The 16,834-nt window shown below is 44.8% G+C and overlaps 1 non-coding gene across 1 annotated transcript; it reads left to right on the forward strand.

Annotated features, from left to right (window-relative positions):
* The first annotated feature begins 14,976 nt into the window (after positions 1 to 14,976).
* On the forward strand, positions 14,977 to 15,107 carry LOC123335302. Its single transcript, XR_006553669.1, has one exon. It is a non-coding gene; the product is annotated as a small nucleolar RNA SNORA18 (small nucleolar RNA).
* The last annotated feature ends 1,727 nt before the right edge of the window (positions 15,108 to 16,834 follow it).

A 16,834-nucleotide genomic window follows, 5' to 3' on the forward strand; every position in this document is an offset into this window, starting at 1 on the left:
GTTGCTGCTGCTGCTGCTAAATCGCTTCAGTCGTGTCTGACTCTGTGCGACCCCAGAGATGGCAGCCCACCAGGCTCCCCCATCCCTGGGATTCTTCAGGCAAGAACACTGGAGTGGGTTGCCATTTCCTTCTCCAATGCATAAAAGTAAAAAGTGAAAGTGAAGTCGCTCAGTCGTGTCCGACTCTTAGCGACCCCATGGACTGCAGCCCACCAGGCTCCTCCGTCCATGGGATGTTCCAGGCAAGAGTACTGGAGTGGGGTGCCATTGCCTTCTCTGGGGGTCCAATGGTAGGTGTATGTTTATTTAAGAAACTGTTGGGACTTCCTTGGTGGCTCAGTGGTAAAGAATCAGCTGCCAAAGCAGGAGACACGAGTTCGATCCCTGGCCCGGGAAGATTCCACATGCCATGGGGTGACTAAGCCCATGCCCCACAGCTAGTGAAGCCGGCCATCCTAGAGCCGGAGCTCTGCGACAAGAGAAGCCACTGCAATGGGAAGCAACAAAGAGTAGCCGCTGCTCGCCACAACTAGAGGAAGCCCAAGCGCAGCAACAAAGACCCAGCACAGCCAACAAAGTAATCCATTTTTTAAACTGTCAAACTGTTTTCCAAAGTTGCTGATTCATTTACGTCACAAACAAATGTATGAGTTTCAACTGCTCAAAATACTTGACAGAACTTACTCTGGTCCACCCTTTTAATGTTTCCCTTTCCAGTGGCTGTGAGGTAGTATCTCACGGCGGTGTTGATTCATATTCCCTGATAACCGGAGATGTTGAACATCTTTTCACATGCTTGTTACTCATCCATGTAGTTTTGGCCAAGTGTTGTTCAAACTTTTGCCCAATTTTTTTTTCTTTTGCCCAACTTTCAGTTCGATTTTTTATTTTCTTATTGCTGCAAAAATCATTTTTATATTCTGAATACAAGTTCTTCACTGGTTATATTTTCTTCCAACTTGTGTCTTGCCTCTTCAGTTGCTTAAGATTGCCTTTGAAAGCTAAGAATTGTAGCTTTGCTTGACCAAAAATTATCTTTTTCTCCCCCTTTTTCTCTTTGTGGCAAAGTTTACATAAAAGTCGTGATTTTAACCATTTTTAAGGGTATAGTTCAGTGGCATTAAGTACCTTCACATCATGTACGATCACCACCATCCATCTCTAGAACTCTACTGATCTGAAAGTGAAACTCTCTGGCCATGGATACCAATTCCCCATTCTCCTCTCTGTCCAGCACCTGGTAGCCACCAGTATATTTTCTCTGTCTATGAGTTTGACTATTCTAGGAGTTCATTTAAGTGGAATCATATGTTATTTGGCCTTTTGTGTCTGGCTTATTTTATTTATAATAATGTCTTCAAGGTTCATTCATTCTGTAGCAAGCATCAGAATTTCCTTCCATTTAAAGGCTGATTAATATTCAATGGTATAGATATATACATTTCCTTTATATATACACACCATATACCATATTTTATTCATCCATTCATCCATCAGTAGACATCTGGCTTGTTTCCATCTTTTAGCTATTGTGGATAATACTGCTGTGACGTTAATAGCAAAATATCTTGTCAATATTTGCTTTCATTTCTTTTGGGTTTTTTACCCAGAAGTAGAGAACTAGGGCTTCCCTGGTGGCTCATTGGTAAAGAATCTGCTTGCAATGCAGGAAACCCTAGTTCAATCCTCGGGTTGGGAAGATCCCCTGGAGAAGGAAACGGCAGCCCATTCTGATACTCTTGCCTGGGAAATCCCATGGATGGAGGAGCCTGTTGGGCTGCAGTCCATGGGGTCAGAAGAGTCACACATGACTTAGCAACTAAACCACCACCACCACCACCAGAAAACTGGATCATTTTGTAGTTCTGTTTAATTTTTTAAATACAGTTTTCATTCCTATTTTAAATACTGTTTACATTCCTATCAAATATTAACAGACATAAAAGGAGAAAATGCCAGTAACACAATAATAGTAAGGAATTTTAACACCCCACTTACATCACCTGACATGTCATCCATGTAGAAAATTAATAAGAAAAATAGGCCTTTAGATATGTGGAATCTAAAAAATAAAGCAAGTGAATGAATATAAAAAACAGAAAGAGACTCATGTATATAGAAAACACACTAGTGATTACCAGTGGGGAGAGGGAAGGCAGGAAGGATAAGATAGGAGTGGAGTAGTAAGAGGTACAAACTAATATGTATAAAATAAATAAGCTACAAGGATATACCACAGGCATATAACCAATATTTTATAGCAACTCTAAATGGAGTATAATCAATAAAAAGTTTGAATCACCGTGTTGTACAGCTGAAACCAATATAATACTATAAACCAACCATACCTCAATAAGAAAAAAGGAAGTAATGCAACTTTTAAAAAACCTCCTTTTTCTGATTTGGGGGTGTTGATTTATGTCCTGCAATGTAAGGATTTCCTTTTCCATATCATATATTTGATTTTTAAAGTGATTATTATTTTTTTGGTTGCTCTTGGTCTTCTTTGCTCAGTTACTCAGTCATGTCCAACTCTTTGCTACCCCATGAATCGCAGCACGCCAGGCCTTCCTGTCCATCACCAACTCCTGGAGTTCACTCAAACTCATGTGCATTGAGTCAGTGATGCCATCCAGCCATTTCATCCTCTGTTGTCCCCTTCTCCTCCTGCCCCCAATCCCTCCCAGCATCAGGGTCTTTTCCAATGAGTCAACTCTTTGCATGAGGTGGCCAAAGTATTGGAGTTTCAGCTTCAACATCAGTCCTTCCAATGAACACCCAGGACTGGTCTCCTTTAGGATGGACTGGTTGGATCTCCTTGCAGTCCAAGGGACTCTCAAGAGTCCAACACCACAGTTCAAAAGCATCTTCGGCACTCAGCTTTCTTCACAGTCCAACTCTCACATCCATACATGACCACTGGAAAAACCATAGCCTTGACTAGATGGACCTTTGTTGTCAAAGTAATATCTCTGCTTTTGAATATGCTATCTATGTTGGTCATAACTTTCCTTCCAAGGAGTAAGCGTCTTTTAATTTCATGGCTGCAGTCACCATCTGCGGTGATTTTGGAGCCCCCAAAAATAAAGTCTATCACTGTTTCCTCTGTTTCCCCATCTATTTGCTATGAAGTGATGGGACTAGATGCCATGATCTTAGTTTTCTGAATGTTGAGCTTTAAGCCAACTTTTCCACTCTCCTCTTTCACTTTCATCAAGAGGCTCTTTAGTTCCTCTTCACTTTCTGCCATAAGGGTGGTGTCATCTGCACATCTGAGGTTATTGCCATTTCTCCCAGCAATCTTGAATCCAGCTTGTGCTTCTTCCAGCCCAGCGTTTCTCATGATGTACTCTGCTTTGCTTCCTGAGGGCTTTTTCTTTTTCTCATCGGTGAGCAGGGGCTACTCTTTCTTGTAGTGCACAGACTTCGCACTGTGGTGGCTTCTTTTATTGCAGAGCATGGGCTCTAGGCACACACGCTTCAGTGGTTGCAGCTCCTGGACTTTAGTTGCCCATGACATGTGGAACCTTCCTGACCAGGGATCGAACCTGAGTCCCCTGCATTGACAGGAGGATTCTTATCTACTGTACCACCAGGGAAGTTCCAAAAGCGATTCATTTTTATAATCAGAAGAATATTTTGAAACGCTTCATGTTTGAGCATACACTATGGGCAAAGCAGTTATGTTAGAAATATTGATGTTTGGGACTTCTCTGGTGGTCCAGTGATTAAGAATCCACCTTCCAATGTGAGAGACATGGGTTTGATCCCTGGTAGGGGAATCAAGCTCCCACATGCCACAGGGCAACTAAGTCTGTGCTCCACAACTAGAGAGAAGCAGCTGAGACCTGATGCAGCCAAATAAATAAATAAAATTTTAAAGTATTTTATGTTTATTTGACAGTGACTCAGTAGTAAGCACATTTTTTGTAATTGTTTTACTGATTCATTTTATAAATTTTATAAATCAATAAACTATATTTTAGAGAAGTTTTAGGTTTAGGGAAAATTTGAGCAGAAAGTTCAGAGAGCTTCCATATGTCCCTCTTCCCCCACCAACAGTTTCCCCCATATTGAACTTTCATTAAAACAATGATTGTGCCAACATTACAATCGCTGAGTGAATATTGATGTATTATTACTAACTCTGAAGTCCACAGTTTACATTAAGGTTCGCTCTATGCTGTGCATTTATTTCATGCATTTGATAAATGCATCATGTCATGTCTCGCTCATCACAGTATCCCACAGAATAGCTTTACTGCCCTAAAAAACCCTCTGCGTTCCGTCCATTAATACGTTGGACTTGCTGTCAGCACCTTCATTAGGTTCTATCCATTTTCGTTTGCTTATTCTTTTTGATTTTCTATAGATGATTGTGTCATCTGGTTTCAGTTTTTTTTCTTATCTTTCTTTTCATTGACCAGCACCTCTGCATCAGTGTTAAGTATTAGCCATGACTGCAGCCATGCCTCATTTGAGAATATGTTACCTCTTCTGTTTCACCACCCAACACAATGCAGGTGTTTTCTTTCTAGTAATGACCTTGGATCAGACTAATTTCTTCCTATTCCCCATTTACTAAAAAATTTTTAAAAGATGGGAAGGGGTTGCTGAATGTTATCCAGTGTTTTTCCAGCACGGTTAGATGATCATTTGGTATTTTTCTCTTTTCATCTCTCCACACGAAGCTTCCTGAGGCTGAACTTTCCTTACTTCCTTGGAGCAAAACCCTGCACACTCCTGGTATGTTGTCCTTTAAAGAGCAGCTGAACTCAATTTGCTAATATTTTATTTAGCATTTTTACATGCACCCAGGCTCCTGACCCCTTCCTGGCATCTCCATTGCTTGCAGTTGAGCTGATTCCCACAGGGTATAGGGGCGGAGGTACAGGGTACATGCTAAGAACATCTGCATGAGTTCAACCGGGTGACTTCAAGCCAGCAGCTCCCTAGCCTCCCTTGGAGAACTACCCCTCCTCCCAGGGATCCTGATGCACTCTGCAACCCTAGGAAGCATCCTAGATTTCTGCTCTTCCTCACTGTCTATACCCCATCCCCCAGTCTTATTGACTCATTCTCCTAAATGGGGGAAGGGGCAGGTCACACAGCACCCTGCGTCCCCTACACACACACACACACACACACACACACACCCCAGAGGGCTGAAGGTGTGTCTCAGTCTTCCCTGCTGATCTTGGCATCTGCCACTGAGGCCAAGACAGAGGTCCCAAATTCTTGTTTTGGTTCAGTGGGAGAGCTGTCAAGAAGCCAGCCTTCGCAGAAGACAGGACCTGGGACAGGAAGTGGGTAAGTCTCCACTGGCATGGTCCCACCTGCCTCTCCCCGGGCCCACTGCACCTTCAGGTTCAGCTGGTTCCAGGTGCACCTGGGGCATAAAAGTGAAAGGATGTGGGATCCACCCTTAAACCCGTCCTCCCCTGGGCCAGCTCTCGGGCTGCGAGTGGGACCCGGGATGCCACCCCCAGCCAGCAGCTCCTCAGGAGACGGCTCACCTCACACCCCACTACCCGCCAGGGCACAGTCGTGAAGACATCTGCCTGTGCAGTCTGCTGCCCCTCTCTGAGTCGCAGACGTTACTTTCTCCAAGTTCTGACCTGACACGGAATCACTCAAAGAACAAGTCTGACCGACAGTAGCCCCAGCCACACAGAACCCCTACATGATGGAGAAAAGATTTAAAGAGGGAAAGGTTTTCTTTCCCTTTAAAATAAACCCGAGTACTGGACCACGTTATTCATACTACCATGAAATTTACTATTTTCCTTCACAAGTAAAGCATAGAAATATTTCCTGGGAAGTAATTATAAATCTTATTCATCTTTTGATTTTAAAAAAATTTGAATTTTTTGGTTACTTTTTATCACATCATATTAAGGATAAAAAGCCAAGTTGTTCTGGAAGTCTTGTTATGACAATCTGAAGCACCCCCCCCCCCCCCAACACACACACACACAGTTCCCATGCTTGATGAAATCAAAAAACAGAACACAATGAGAAATACGAACCTCTCTCTCACCTACTCCCAGCATCCACTGGTACCCTGCTTCCTGTCATTCAGACTCTGAACCAGCCAGTGCCTCTGTCTCTCCTTCAAGGGCTCTGTCATCTGCCCTGCGTCCCCCACCCCAGAAGAGTCTAACACCCACCTCTCTCCCCAGGTCACACACCCCCCATAGCTCCCTATTGCCTCGGAACAAAATCCATCTGGTGACGAAATCCATCTGACCCCCTGCTCTCCCTCCTTCTTCCCCTCTTCATCTCTGCTCCTAGAGAGACAAGGAGGACTCTATGTTCAAATCTTGACTTTGGTGTTTACCAGCTAAAGTGACTGGGCAGCTCCCATTTCCTGGAAGCTACAGCTTTCCAGTCCACAAATGTGGGTGCGAGTTCCAAAGATTGTGTGAAAGCACTGCCCTTTACTGGAGGCATTGCCAGGGAGACCACAGGGTCTGAGGGGACCCCAGCCCATGGCTGCTGGTAGACGCCCATGTTTGATGTAGGGAAAGAGGCACCAGGTTGACTGCTATCGGGGCCGAGTGAAAACACACCCGGGCTGTGCAAGGACAGCGGGGAGCCCACAGATCGCATCTACTGGGGAGAAGGGTCAACCCCAGAAAGCAAACAGTGGCTTTGTGTCCTCGAGGGGGCTGGTCACGGGTTAACGCCTGATCCCCACCCCAGCCCGTTCGGTCACTGACATCCACACAGAGGTGCAGCATATTTGCTGAACTCAGCGCTTGTTCAAACATTTGTTTTCAAGACCAGATGCCTGGAGAGGCCTTGCATGCCCTTTAGCCAGGGTTGGATCCCACAGCTGGACTGGAGGAGGAGTGAAGCACCCGGCCAGGGCTGCCCAAGACTGCATGTGACTGGCCCCATAGGCTTCTCTCCAGGCCTGAGACTTGGGGCCAGGACTCCTGCGGTGAGTGAACATGCATCGCTTGGAGCTACGGACTCAGCAACTCCAGCGCTTACCATAAAAAAGGATGAAGTAGTAAGAGACACAAGAAGTGGATGAACCTTTACGCATCATGCTCTGTGAAAGAAGCCAACCACAGAGAGTCACAGGGTGTGTGGCTCATCCATTTGCAAGGCATTGGGGTTTCAATGGTAGAATTCTCGCCTCCCATTCATACGGAATGTCCAGAACAGGCAAATCCATAGAGACAGAGAGTAGGTTGGGGGTTGCCAGGGACTGCAAAAGAGGGGAAAGACTGCTATTAGAGCCTGGGTCTCTTCAAGCTGATGAAAATATGCTGGAATCAGATAGGGGTGGGGGTCACGTAACATCATGAATGTATGAAGTGCCACTGAGTTTTACACTGTAATTGGTGAAGTTGATGTCATGTTTCACCTCAATAAAGAAAAATAAAGTAATTTGATAGAGACAGAAAGTAGAATGAGGGTTGCCAGGGGCTATGAGGGAAGAAATAGGGAGTCCATGTTTAATGGGGACAGAGTTTTAGTCTGGGATGATTAAAAATATCTATGGATGGATGGCGGTGATAGTTTTGCACAATGATATGAATGTACTTAATGTGTCACTGAACTGTACACTGAAAAATGGTTAAAGTGATAAATTCCATGTTATGTATGCATGCATGCGTGCGAAGTCGCTTCAGTCACATCCAGCTCTTTAATATTCTATGGTCTGTAGCCCGCCAGGCTCCTCTGTCCATGGGATTCTCCAGGCAAGAATACTGGAGTGGGTTGCCATGCCCTCCCCCAGGGGATCTTCCCAACCCAGGGATGGAACCCACGTCTCCTGCAGCTCCTGCATTGGCAGGGGGGTTCTTTACCACCAGCGCCACCTGGGAAGCCCATGTTATATATATTTTTACCCCAAGTTAAGAAAAGAATCTAGAGTTTTCAAGTGTCAGATTCCTAGAATTTGGGGGTTTTAGAGGTAAAAACCTTTTGCTCTGAACCACAGCAGGCAGTACCAGTTGTCTGTGACACCCTCTCATGGTCCTGCCACGAGCTCTGGTTGGATGACGCTGTGTGAGTTGGGTTATTGTCTCCTTATGACCAGGAAGACACACACCATGGCGACCTGTGAGCTTCTCAGCCAGAGTTCAAAACCAGGCTTGTTTTTATATTTGACTTCAAGGAGCTAAAGGACTTCCTAGGTGGAGGTAGTGGTAAAGAACCTGCCTGCCAATGCGGGAGACATAAGAGATGTGGGTTAGATCCCTGGGTCGGGAAGATTCCCTGGAGAAGTGAATGGCAACCCACTCCAGTATTCTTGTTTGGAGAATCCTATGGACAGAGGAGCCTGGTCGGCTGCAGTTTATGAGGTCTCAAAGAGCTGGACACAATTGAAGCAGCTAAGCATTCATGCATGCAAGTCCTATATTAGCTATCTACTGGTGTGTAACAAATGACCCCAAAACTTAGCAGCTGAAAATAACACTTATTTCACAGTTTCTGTGAGTCAGGAATCTGGGAGTGGCTTATCTGGCACTGACCTTAAACATAAAATACCAGTTATTTTAGCAACAAAATGGGTTTATTCAGGAATAGCAGAGAACTGCAATTCTGGACAAGCTTACCATAACAAAAACTAAAGGCAAGTCCAGCAAAGGACAGGAATGTTATTTTTAGAGAAACGGGGGACTTTGGGAGGGGTGGGTTTGAAGGAAAGTCCATTGGAAGACAGCAAGAGTTCAGGGGAGTGATGGTTTCTGGTTGGCTGAGTTGTGACCATTCTCATGGTCTGGGCTGTGACTGCGCAAGAAGAAAACTTTCTTCCTCCTGTTGGGGTAGTAAAGTAGAGACAATTTCCTGCTGGGAATGCAAGGTAGGTCTCTTCCTGTTGGGATCGGTAATTGACATCAAGCGGTAGTGCATGAGAGCCCCCGCTCTGGCTTCCTGAGTCCATTTTAAATGAAATTTCCTTTACTTAGTTTCACGCAGGGTATTTGGGGCTTAAGATCTCTTGTGAGGCTGCAACCCAGGCTAGGGTCAGCTCAAGGCTCCACTGGGGTCAGAGATCTACTTCCATGCTCACTCACTCCACAAGGCTGCCTCATGACACAGCAGTTGGCTTCCACCAGGGTAAGTGTTCCAAGACAGGACACCCAAGATGGAAGTCATCGTCCTTTTTTTTTTTCCGCTTAAACACATGGATGTATTTTTTTACATAACAAAAACACCAGAATCCAGAACTAGGCAGATACAGGTGTCTTTTCGCCTGCCCCACAATACCACAGACTTTTTCTTTTTTGGCTCTGCCATCTTTTGTGGGTCCTCTTTATCTCCAGGCTTGTTGCCTTCTGATTGCAGAATGACTGCTGCATGTCCAGGTATCACATCTACATTCAAGACGAAAAGAATGGGGAAGATGCCAGCTGCATCTCCCTTGTATCAGGATAAGAAAAGCTTTCCTCAAGACCCCCACAGCATAGATGGCCTCCTTTACTGCAAAGGAGGCTAGGAATTTGGGGTGTAGGTATTCATAGTCTTAGAAACCCAATTTTGGAGGTGGTATCTCATCACTTTTGTTGTGTGATATCTATTAAAAGCAAGTCAAGGGACTTCCTTGGTGGTCCAGTGGTTGAGGGTCCACCTTGCAGTGCAGGGAACACAGGTTCAGTCCCTGGTTGGAGAACTAAGATCCCAGTGTGGAGAAGCGGTTGGGCCCTTGAGCCTACACACTCTGGAACCAGCTTGCCATAACTAGAGGGTCCTTGCGCCACAACCAAAGATCTCACACGACACGACTAAGACCCGGTGCAGCAAATAAATAAATGAATGAAAATATTAAAAGGAAAAAAAAGCAAGTCAAGGGAATTCCCGGTGGTCTAGTGATTAGGACTCTGGGCTTCCCCTGCAGGCGGCTCAGGTTTGACACTTGGTCAGGGAACTAAGACCCTGCAAGCTGCACGGTGCAGCAGGGAAAAACTAAACAAACAGCAACAAAAAGCAATACGTCCAGCCCGCTCCAAACGGAGGGATTTATGCACATGGCGGAAAATACTGAGTGGTGGGGGATCGATGGGAGCCATCTTGAGAACTTGCCCTCATGGGCCCCAAAGCCAGGAGCCTAGCTGACCAAACCCAGGCAAAGAAAACATGTCCCACCTCAGCTAGGGGTCTGTGCTAGAGATCTAAGCCGCTTTTTTCTTTCCTCTGGTCAGACTGTTCTGCTTGACCTGCAGTATTATCTTGTGCAGCAGAAGTGTTTGCCAAAAGCATAGACTCCCCGGGGGCGGCTACAACGAGGAAGTCAAGACAGGGGAATTAAATTGAAACGGGTATATGTGGGGCCTCCAGAGCAGAAGCTGGACCTCTGAAGAAGCAGTAATACAGAGAGGGTTTCTCTGCTGGCTCAGTGGTAAAGAATCCGCCTGCCGATACCAGAGACATAGGTCTGGTCCCTGGTCCGGGAAGATCCCACTTGCCGCGGTGCAACTACATAACTAGTGAGTCTGCGCTCTGGAGCCCGGGGGCCACAACTACTGAAGCCCGCGTGCCCTGCAGCCCGTGCTCCACAGCAGGAGCAGCCACCGCAATGAGAAGCCCAGGCACCCAACGGGAGAGCAGCCCGTGCTCGCCGCAACTAGGGAAAGCCTGCACAGCCACGAAGACCCTAGCACAGCCACAAATAAGGAATTATTTCTTAAAAGAAAGAAACAGTAATCCAGAAAAGGAGGGGCTTGAATGGGAACACAAGTACTGTTTCCCACAGCAGACATGTCACACACCTGTCTCTTAATGAGAAAGCTTTTCTGAACTGGCTGGCCGAGGCGTCTCTAAGAGGAACGCACTGATTATCGTAGGGAAGATAACCCAAATATTTGGCTCCGTTCTTGATGGGCTGGGTTTGCTGATACAGTGGTAAATGACCTCAGCAGAAGCCTTTTGTTGATCTTAGATCAAGTTCTAATTTTTAACCAAATGACACTTGGTATTAAGTAGGTGAGGAAAGTGTACCTAGTAGGAGGGGCCTAAATGAAGAAATCTACTCGATTCATTTCCTCAGAATGCTGTAACAGAGGTCCACAAGTTGGGTGGCTTAAACCTACAGCTATTTATTGGGTTGGGCAAGAAGTTCATTTGGGTTTTTTCCTTAAGATGCTATGGGAAAGCCCCAGAAAACCTTCTGGCCAACCCAACATTCTGACTTTCTCAGTTTGAAATCAAAGTGTCAGCAGGCTGGATCCTTCTGGGGACTGAGAGAGAAAACTGTTCTGGGCCTCTCTCCTAGCTTTTGAGCTGGCTGCTTGCAGTCCTTGCAGTTCCTTGGCTTCCAACAGCATCGCTCCAATCTCTGCCTCCATCCTCACAAGGCCGTCTCCTTCTGTGCGTCTGTGACCATACTTTCCTCTTCTCATATGCACACCATCACTGCGTTAGGGCCCATCCTAAATCAACTATGACCTCCATGCAATATGATTCTATCTGCAAAGAGCCTATTTCCAAATAAGGTCACATCTCCAGGTGCCAGGGGTGAGGATCTGAACAGATTCTTTGGGGAGAAACTATGCAACCCTCAACATCTACCTTCTGAATTGTTCAAAGGAATAGTTATTACATTTTTGTCAGCAGAATCAGGTGGGGAATGAAGGTGCAACAATCCCAGCTGTTATCCAGAAGAGTAGCTGTGGTCTGTGAAACACACACGAGAGAGTTGTTTTCTTACTTACGTGGCAGAAGAAAACCGTGGAGATCTGTAGTGCAGGATGATGAGGAAGAGCATACTGAGAAAACTTTCAGCCATTTAATACAGGGTGTCAAAATATGATAAAAGGCAAGATGAATGGGGTAAAGACTAAAAACAAGCCGTGAAATCAGAAAATTAATCTTGTCTTTTTGGGTGGAAGCTGTCCAAAGCCGCAGTCATCAGCTTGATCCAATGGTTACAGAGTTGGTTACACGACTTCAGTCGCTCAGTCGTTTCCAACTCTTTGTGACCCTATGGACTGCAGCATGCTAGGCTTTCCTGTCCATCACCAACTCCTGGAGCTTGCTCAGACTCATGCCCATCAGGTCGGTGATGCCATCCAACCATCTTATCCTCAGTTGTCCCCTTCTCCTCCTGTCCTCAATCTTTCCCAGCATCAGGGTCTTTTCCAATGAGTCAGTTCTTCGCATCAGGTGGCCAAAGTATTGGAGTTTCAGCTTCAGCACCAGTCCTGCCAATAAATATTCAGGACTCATTTCCTTTAGGATTGACTGATTTGATCTCTTTGCAGTCCAAGGGACTCTCAAGAGTTTTCTTCAACACCACAGTTCAAAAGCACCAATTCTTTAGCGCTCAGCTTTCTTAATGGTCCAACTCTCACATCATACATGACGACTGGAAAAACCATAGCTTCGACTAAACGGACCTTTGTAGGCAAAGTGATGTCTCAGCTTTTTAATATGCTGTCTAGGTTTGTCATAGCTTTTCTTCCAAGGAGCAAGCATCTTCTAATTTCATGGCTGCAGTCATCACCTGCAGTGATTTTGGAGTCCAAGAAAATTTCAAGAATCCTCAATTTAAGGTTTCCCAATGGAATGGACACCCACTGGTCAGGATAAGATGGCATAGGCTTTTTAACTGGAAAACACAGATCCTCCCGTCTGCACCAGAGTCTTACTTTTGTGCTTGTTATTTACAGAGTCTGATGAAACTATTTCCATCGAGGCTCAAGGGCAGATTTCCTCTAATGACTTTTTCAGAACACTATCTCTTGAGGTCTCAGGTGATGCTTGGACCACTTGCATGGTCACTATGGAAGAGCAGCTTGCGTGTGTCTGTGATACTGTGTGAATGTCCTCTGAGCTTCCTGCAGTATTTAGTCACATTAGCCTGCGACAGGGTAGACTTCAGGCCTGGGAGTGGAACCATCAAATGCATGGCAGTCTACTGTTTACTCACAATGAGATAACTTTCAGGTCCTTGAGGGGTTTGATTTTTCATGCCTGACAAAGGCTACTGGCAAGTTTAAACCTTGGAATTTGGAAGATTTCTGAGATCTTTGCTGTGTTTTCTTTTAGAATTCCATTAGTTGTTGAAGTCATAGTATCCTGGCTATTTTAGGCTAAGTGAAATCTATCAGGAAATGAATTCCACCTGTTCCTTTTTACTTTTTGTGGTGCCTGCCTGCTGCTGCTGCTTAGTCACTCGGTGGTGTCCAACTCTTTGTGACCCCATGGATTGTAGCCCATCAGGCTCCTCTGTCCATGGGATTTCTCAGGCAAGAATACTGGATCGGGTTGCCATTTCCTTCTCCAGGGGATCTTCCCAACCCAGGGACTGAATCCACATCTCCTGCTTCACAGGCAGATTCTTTACCACTGAGCCACCTGGGAAGCCCCTAGGAAGTTTTAAGCCATATTAGTGGCCTACCTTACATTTCTTTCTTTCTTTTTAAATGTAGTTGGCTATGCCGGGTCTTAGCTGTGGCACATGGCATCTTGTGGCATGCCTCTTAGTTGCTGCATGTGGGACCTAGTTCCCCGACCAGGGATTGAACTGATTCCCCTTCATTGGGAGCGCAGAATCTTCGCTACTGAACCACCATCAAAGTCCATTTATTTCTAATGGACAGCACAGCTTTATAAGATTGTCCCTCAGTCGAGATATTTTTTTTTTAAGATTTATTTATTTTTGCCTGTACGGGGTCTTCGTTGCTATGTGAGGGCTTTGTCTACTTGCAGCGAGCGAGGGCCACTCTTCATTGCGGTTGCTCGGGTTTCTCAGAGCAGTGGCTGGCTTCTCTTGTGGAGCCGGACAAGGCTCAGTAGTTATGACACTTGGGCTTAGTTGCTCCATAGCATGTGGGATCTTCCTGGACCAGAGATCGAAACCAAGGCTCCTGCATTTGCAGGTGGATTCTTAACCACTGGACCCCCAGGGATAAGTCTTTAATACAGGGAGGCAATTGTGAATCCTCCTCTGGGGAGGAGAGAAGGAGGTCCGGGTTTATAGTGTCATGGTGATGGAGAGCCACACGTGAAGGAGAAAGCAGGAATATGTCAATATGTCTCAAGAGCTGAGACATGCTGCTTTCTGTGTGAAGTGCAGTCGGCAGGTATGGGGTCCAATAAGTTGAGCGGAGACCCCAGAACCCAGTCGCTGAAGCTCCCACAAATTCTGCTGTTGCTGCTCTGGCTCTTGCACAGGGCTACAGAATCCAATGAACGATTGAAAATAAACAACGGTGAGGGACGACTCCCATGTGACCGAGTCAAGAACCCCACTGTTCTCTCCAGCCCTTTCATTGAACAACAACAAAAAACAAAACAAAAGAATTTGTGGATCTATACTGCAAGAAACAAATACTTTTTTAAAAATCTGGTAAAGACACACAATGTGTTTTTATTTATGTCTAAATCAGTGAAACAAAGTATTCACTGCAAGGTACAAACTTTTTTAGCTTGAAAAGTACAAAATCTTCTTATATTTGAACATAAAATATCTTGCTGAATTTGAAAAGTATGTTTTAAAGTGAAATTCATTAATCATCAGTTATTTTGAGACTATGGAACAAAGAAAAGTTAGGTTAATTGGGGCTGCTTAAACTGTATCTTTTGCAGATGTTGTTTCTTAAAAATTCCTTTATACTTTTACAGTCATAATTAGATACACAATGATCAATAGATTTTATACTATATTTATTTTCTGGACATTATTATTTCCTTTCATTTATGAACGTAACCAGAAAGTTGTTCTATTGAGTGAGTATTAAAAATTACTCCTCTTGTGTGTTCACTGTTCACACTACTGTTGGGGACATTTTATTGCCTAAAACCTTTTATAATTCAGCTCTAGGGTCTAGGCTTTTTGTTTTGCTTTGTTTAGGCTGAGAATTTTCTCACCTATTTCTAGTTTCCTAAGAGTTTCTGTCAGGAATGTGTGTTTGTTGTTTAGTTGCTGAGTCGTGGTCGATTCTTTTGCCGTCTGTAGCCCACCAGGCTCCAAAACAAAAACTTTTGAAACTGCTTTTTTAAAAGTAATCTTTGATTGAGGTCTATCCCGATGGGGCTTTTTCTATAAACCTACGTCGTTGGAAACGCCTCATAGAGTAACTATGTAGTTTCCTTTACTCATAGAACTACCTGTTAGATCTGTGGGAAAAAACTACAAGACATAGCTGCCAATTAAACTATGAAAAACCTAACAATTTTTTTTTAATCTTAGAAAAAAAAAAATAAAAAAATAAAAGTAATCTTTGTGCTTCCAAGTGGCTGTGCTTCTTTTAACCTGAGAAGTATACAATGACCATACATTGAAAGATCTTTATCTTAGCATATTTTACTTGAATACAATGAATGGAGGAATATGGCTTTCTTTTTGATTTGTCACTTTTTAAACTAATCCTAAATTTGGTAAATGAAAAAGCTCTCCTAACAGTTTGAAATTAATTAAAATTTGGAGAATTCTAGACAAGTTTGATATTCCTTTTGTCCTTGCTTCTTTAGGTGAAGGAATACATACCTGTGTTACCTAAAGGCGATTTCAGGATGCCCAAAGGGATTTGAGGCATAAAAGACATCTTCATCTTGTGTTCAGGTAGGACATAGATGGGCTCCAGGTTGGCCATCTACAATCTTCCCCTTGGCATTCCCTGAGATGAGATATGGGTGGGCTCCAGTTGAAGAATTTACAGCCAACAAAAACAGGGTAATAGCCAGTCTTTGTCTCTTAGCTTAAGGGAATAATCATGGCATGGACAAAGGAAAAAACCCTGCCTGATAAGGGAGACGCTGCACCTGTGCAGAAAGGCTCCTTGGAGTCACAAGTCAGAGGGTAATTCCAGGCCGTAATGAGTCTTGCTCTTCCCAGAAGCCTTCATTTCAAGATCCATCTTGGCGAGGGTGCACATGCGCACTCCAGGGGAGGGTCCTGAGACAAATTAACCAGCAGGGACAAACAAGGTGATGGCCTGAGGGAAGACACAGATAGAGAAAACAGCCCCTTTATAAAGGATTTAAACTTCCCAAAGGCACAGCTCTCACTGTGAGCTTGTCCATGCCCCTTTCCACGTGTACTTTTCTTTTCTATAAACTTTGTTAAATTATTCTTTGCGTTCTGCCTCCTCGATTGAATTCATTCTTGGCTAGGCAGGAAAAGACTAGGGACTCTAGCTCTAACTGCTGTCTCCTGTGGTCCAGTGGCTCGGAGAAGGCAATGGCACCCCACTCCAGTACTCTTGCCTGGAAAATCCCATGGACTGAGGAGCCTGGTGGGCTGCAGTCCATGGGGTTGCTAAGAGTCTGACACGACTGAGCGACTTCACTTTCACTTTCCACTTTCATGCATTGGAGGAGGAAATGGCAACCCACTCCAGTATTCTTGCCTGGAGAATCCCAGGGATAGGGTAGCCTGGTGGGCTGCCATCTACGGGGTCACAGAGAGTCGGACACGACTGAAGCGACTTAGCAGCAGCAATGGTCCAGTGGCTAGAACTCCTGGGAAACTAAGACCTTGCTTCCAGCTGCTGCTCACTGCTGCACCCACGTCCAAAATCAGTGTTACTCTGAGTTTGGGAAAGGTAAAACCATGACTGGCTAGAGAAAAGATTTAAGTCATATAGGTAAGAAACTATTTTCACAGCAATAAACAAAGCCCAGTCTCTGGTGGCTCAGACGGTAAAGCGTCTGCCTGCGATGCGGGAGACCTGGGCTCGATTCCTGGGTTGGGAAGATCCCCTGGAGAAGGAAATGCAATCCACTCCAGCACTCTTGCCTGGAAAATCCCATGGACGGAGGAGCCTGATAGGCTACAGTCTGACTGAACGACTTCACTTTCACTTATTAGGGATTTTTTTTTTTTTTTTTTTTTTTAAGTAATGGATTTCTGGGACTTCTCTGGTGGTCC

The sequence above is a fragment of the Bubalus bubalis genome, chromosome 9 (assembly GCF_019923935.1).
Source record: "Bubalus bubalis isolate 160015118507 breed Murrah chromosome 9, NDDB_SH_1, whole genome shotgun sequence".
Taxonomy (NCBI): domain Eukaryota; kingdom Metazoa; phylum Chordata; class Mammalia; order Artiodactyla; family Bovidae; genus Bubalus; species Bubalus bubalis.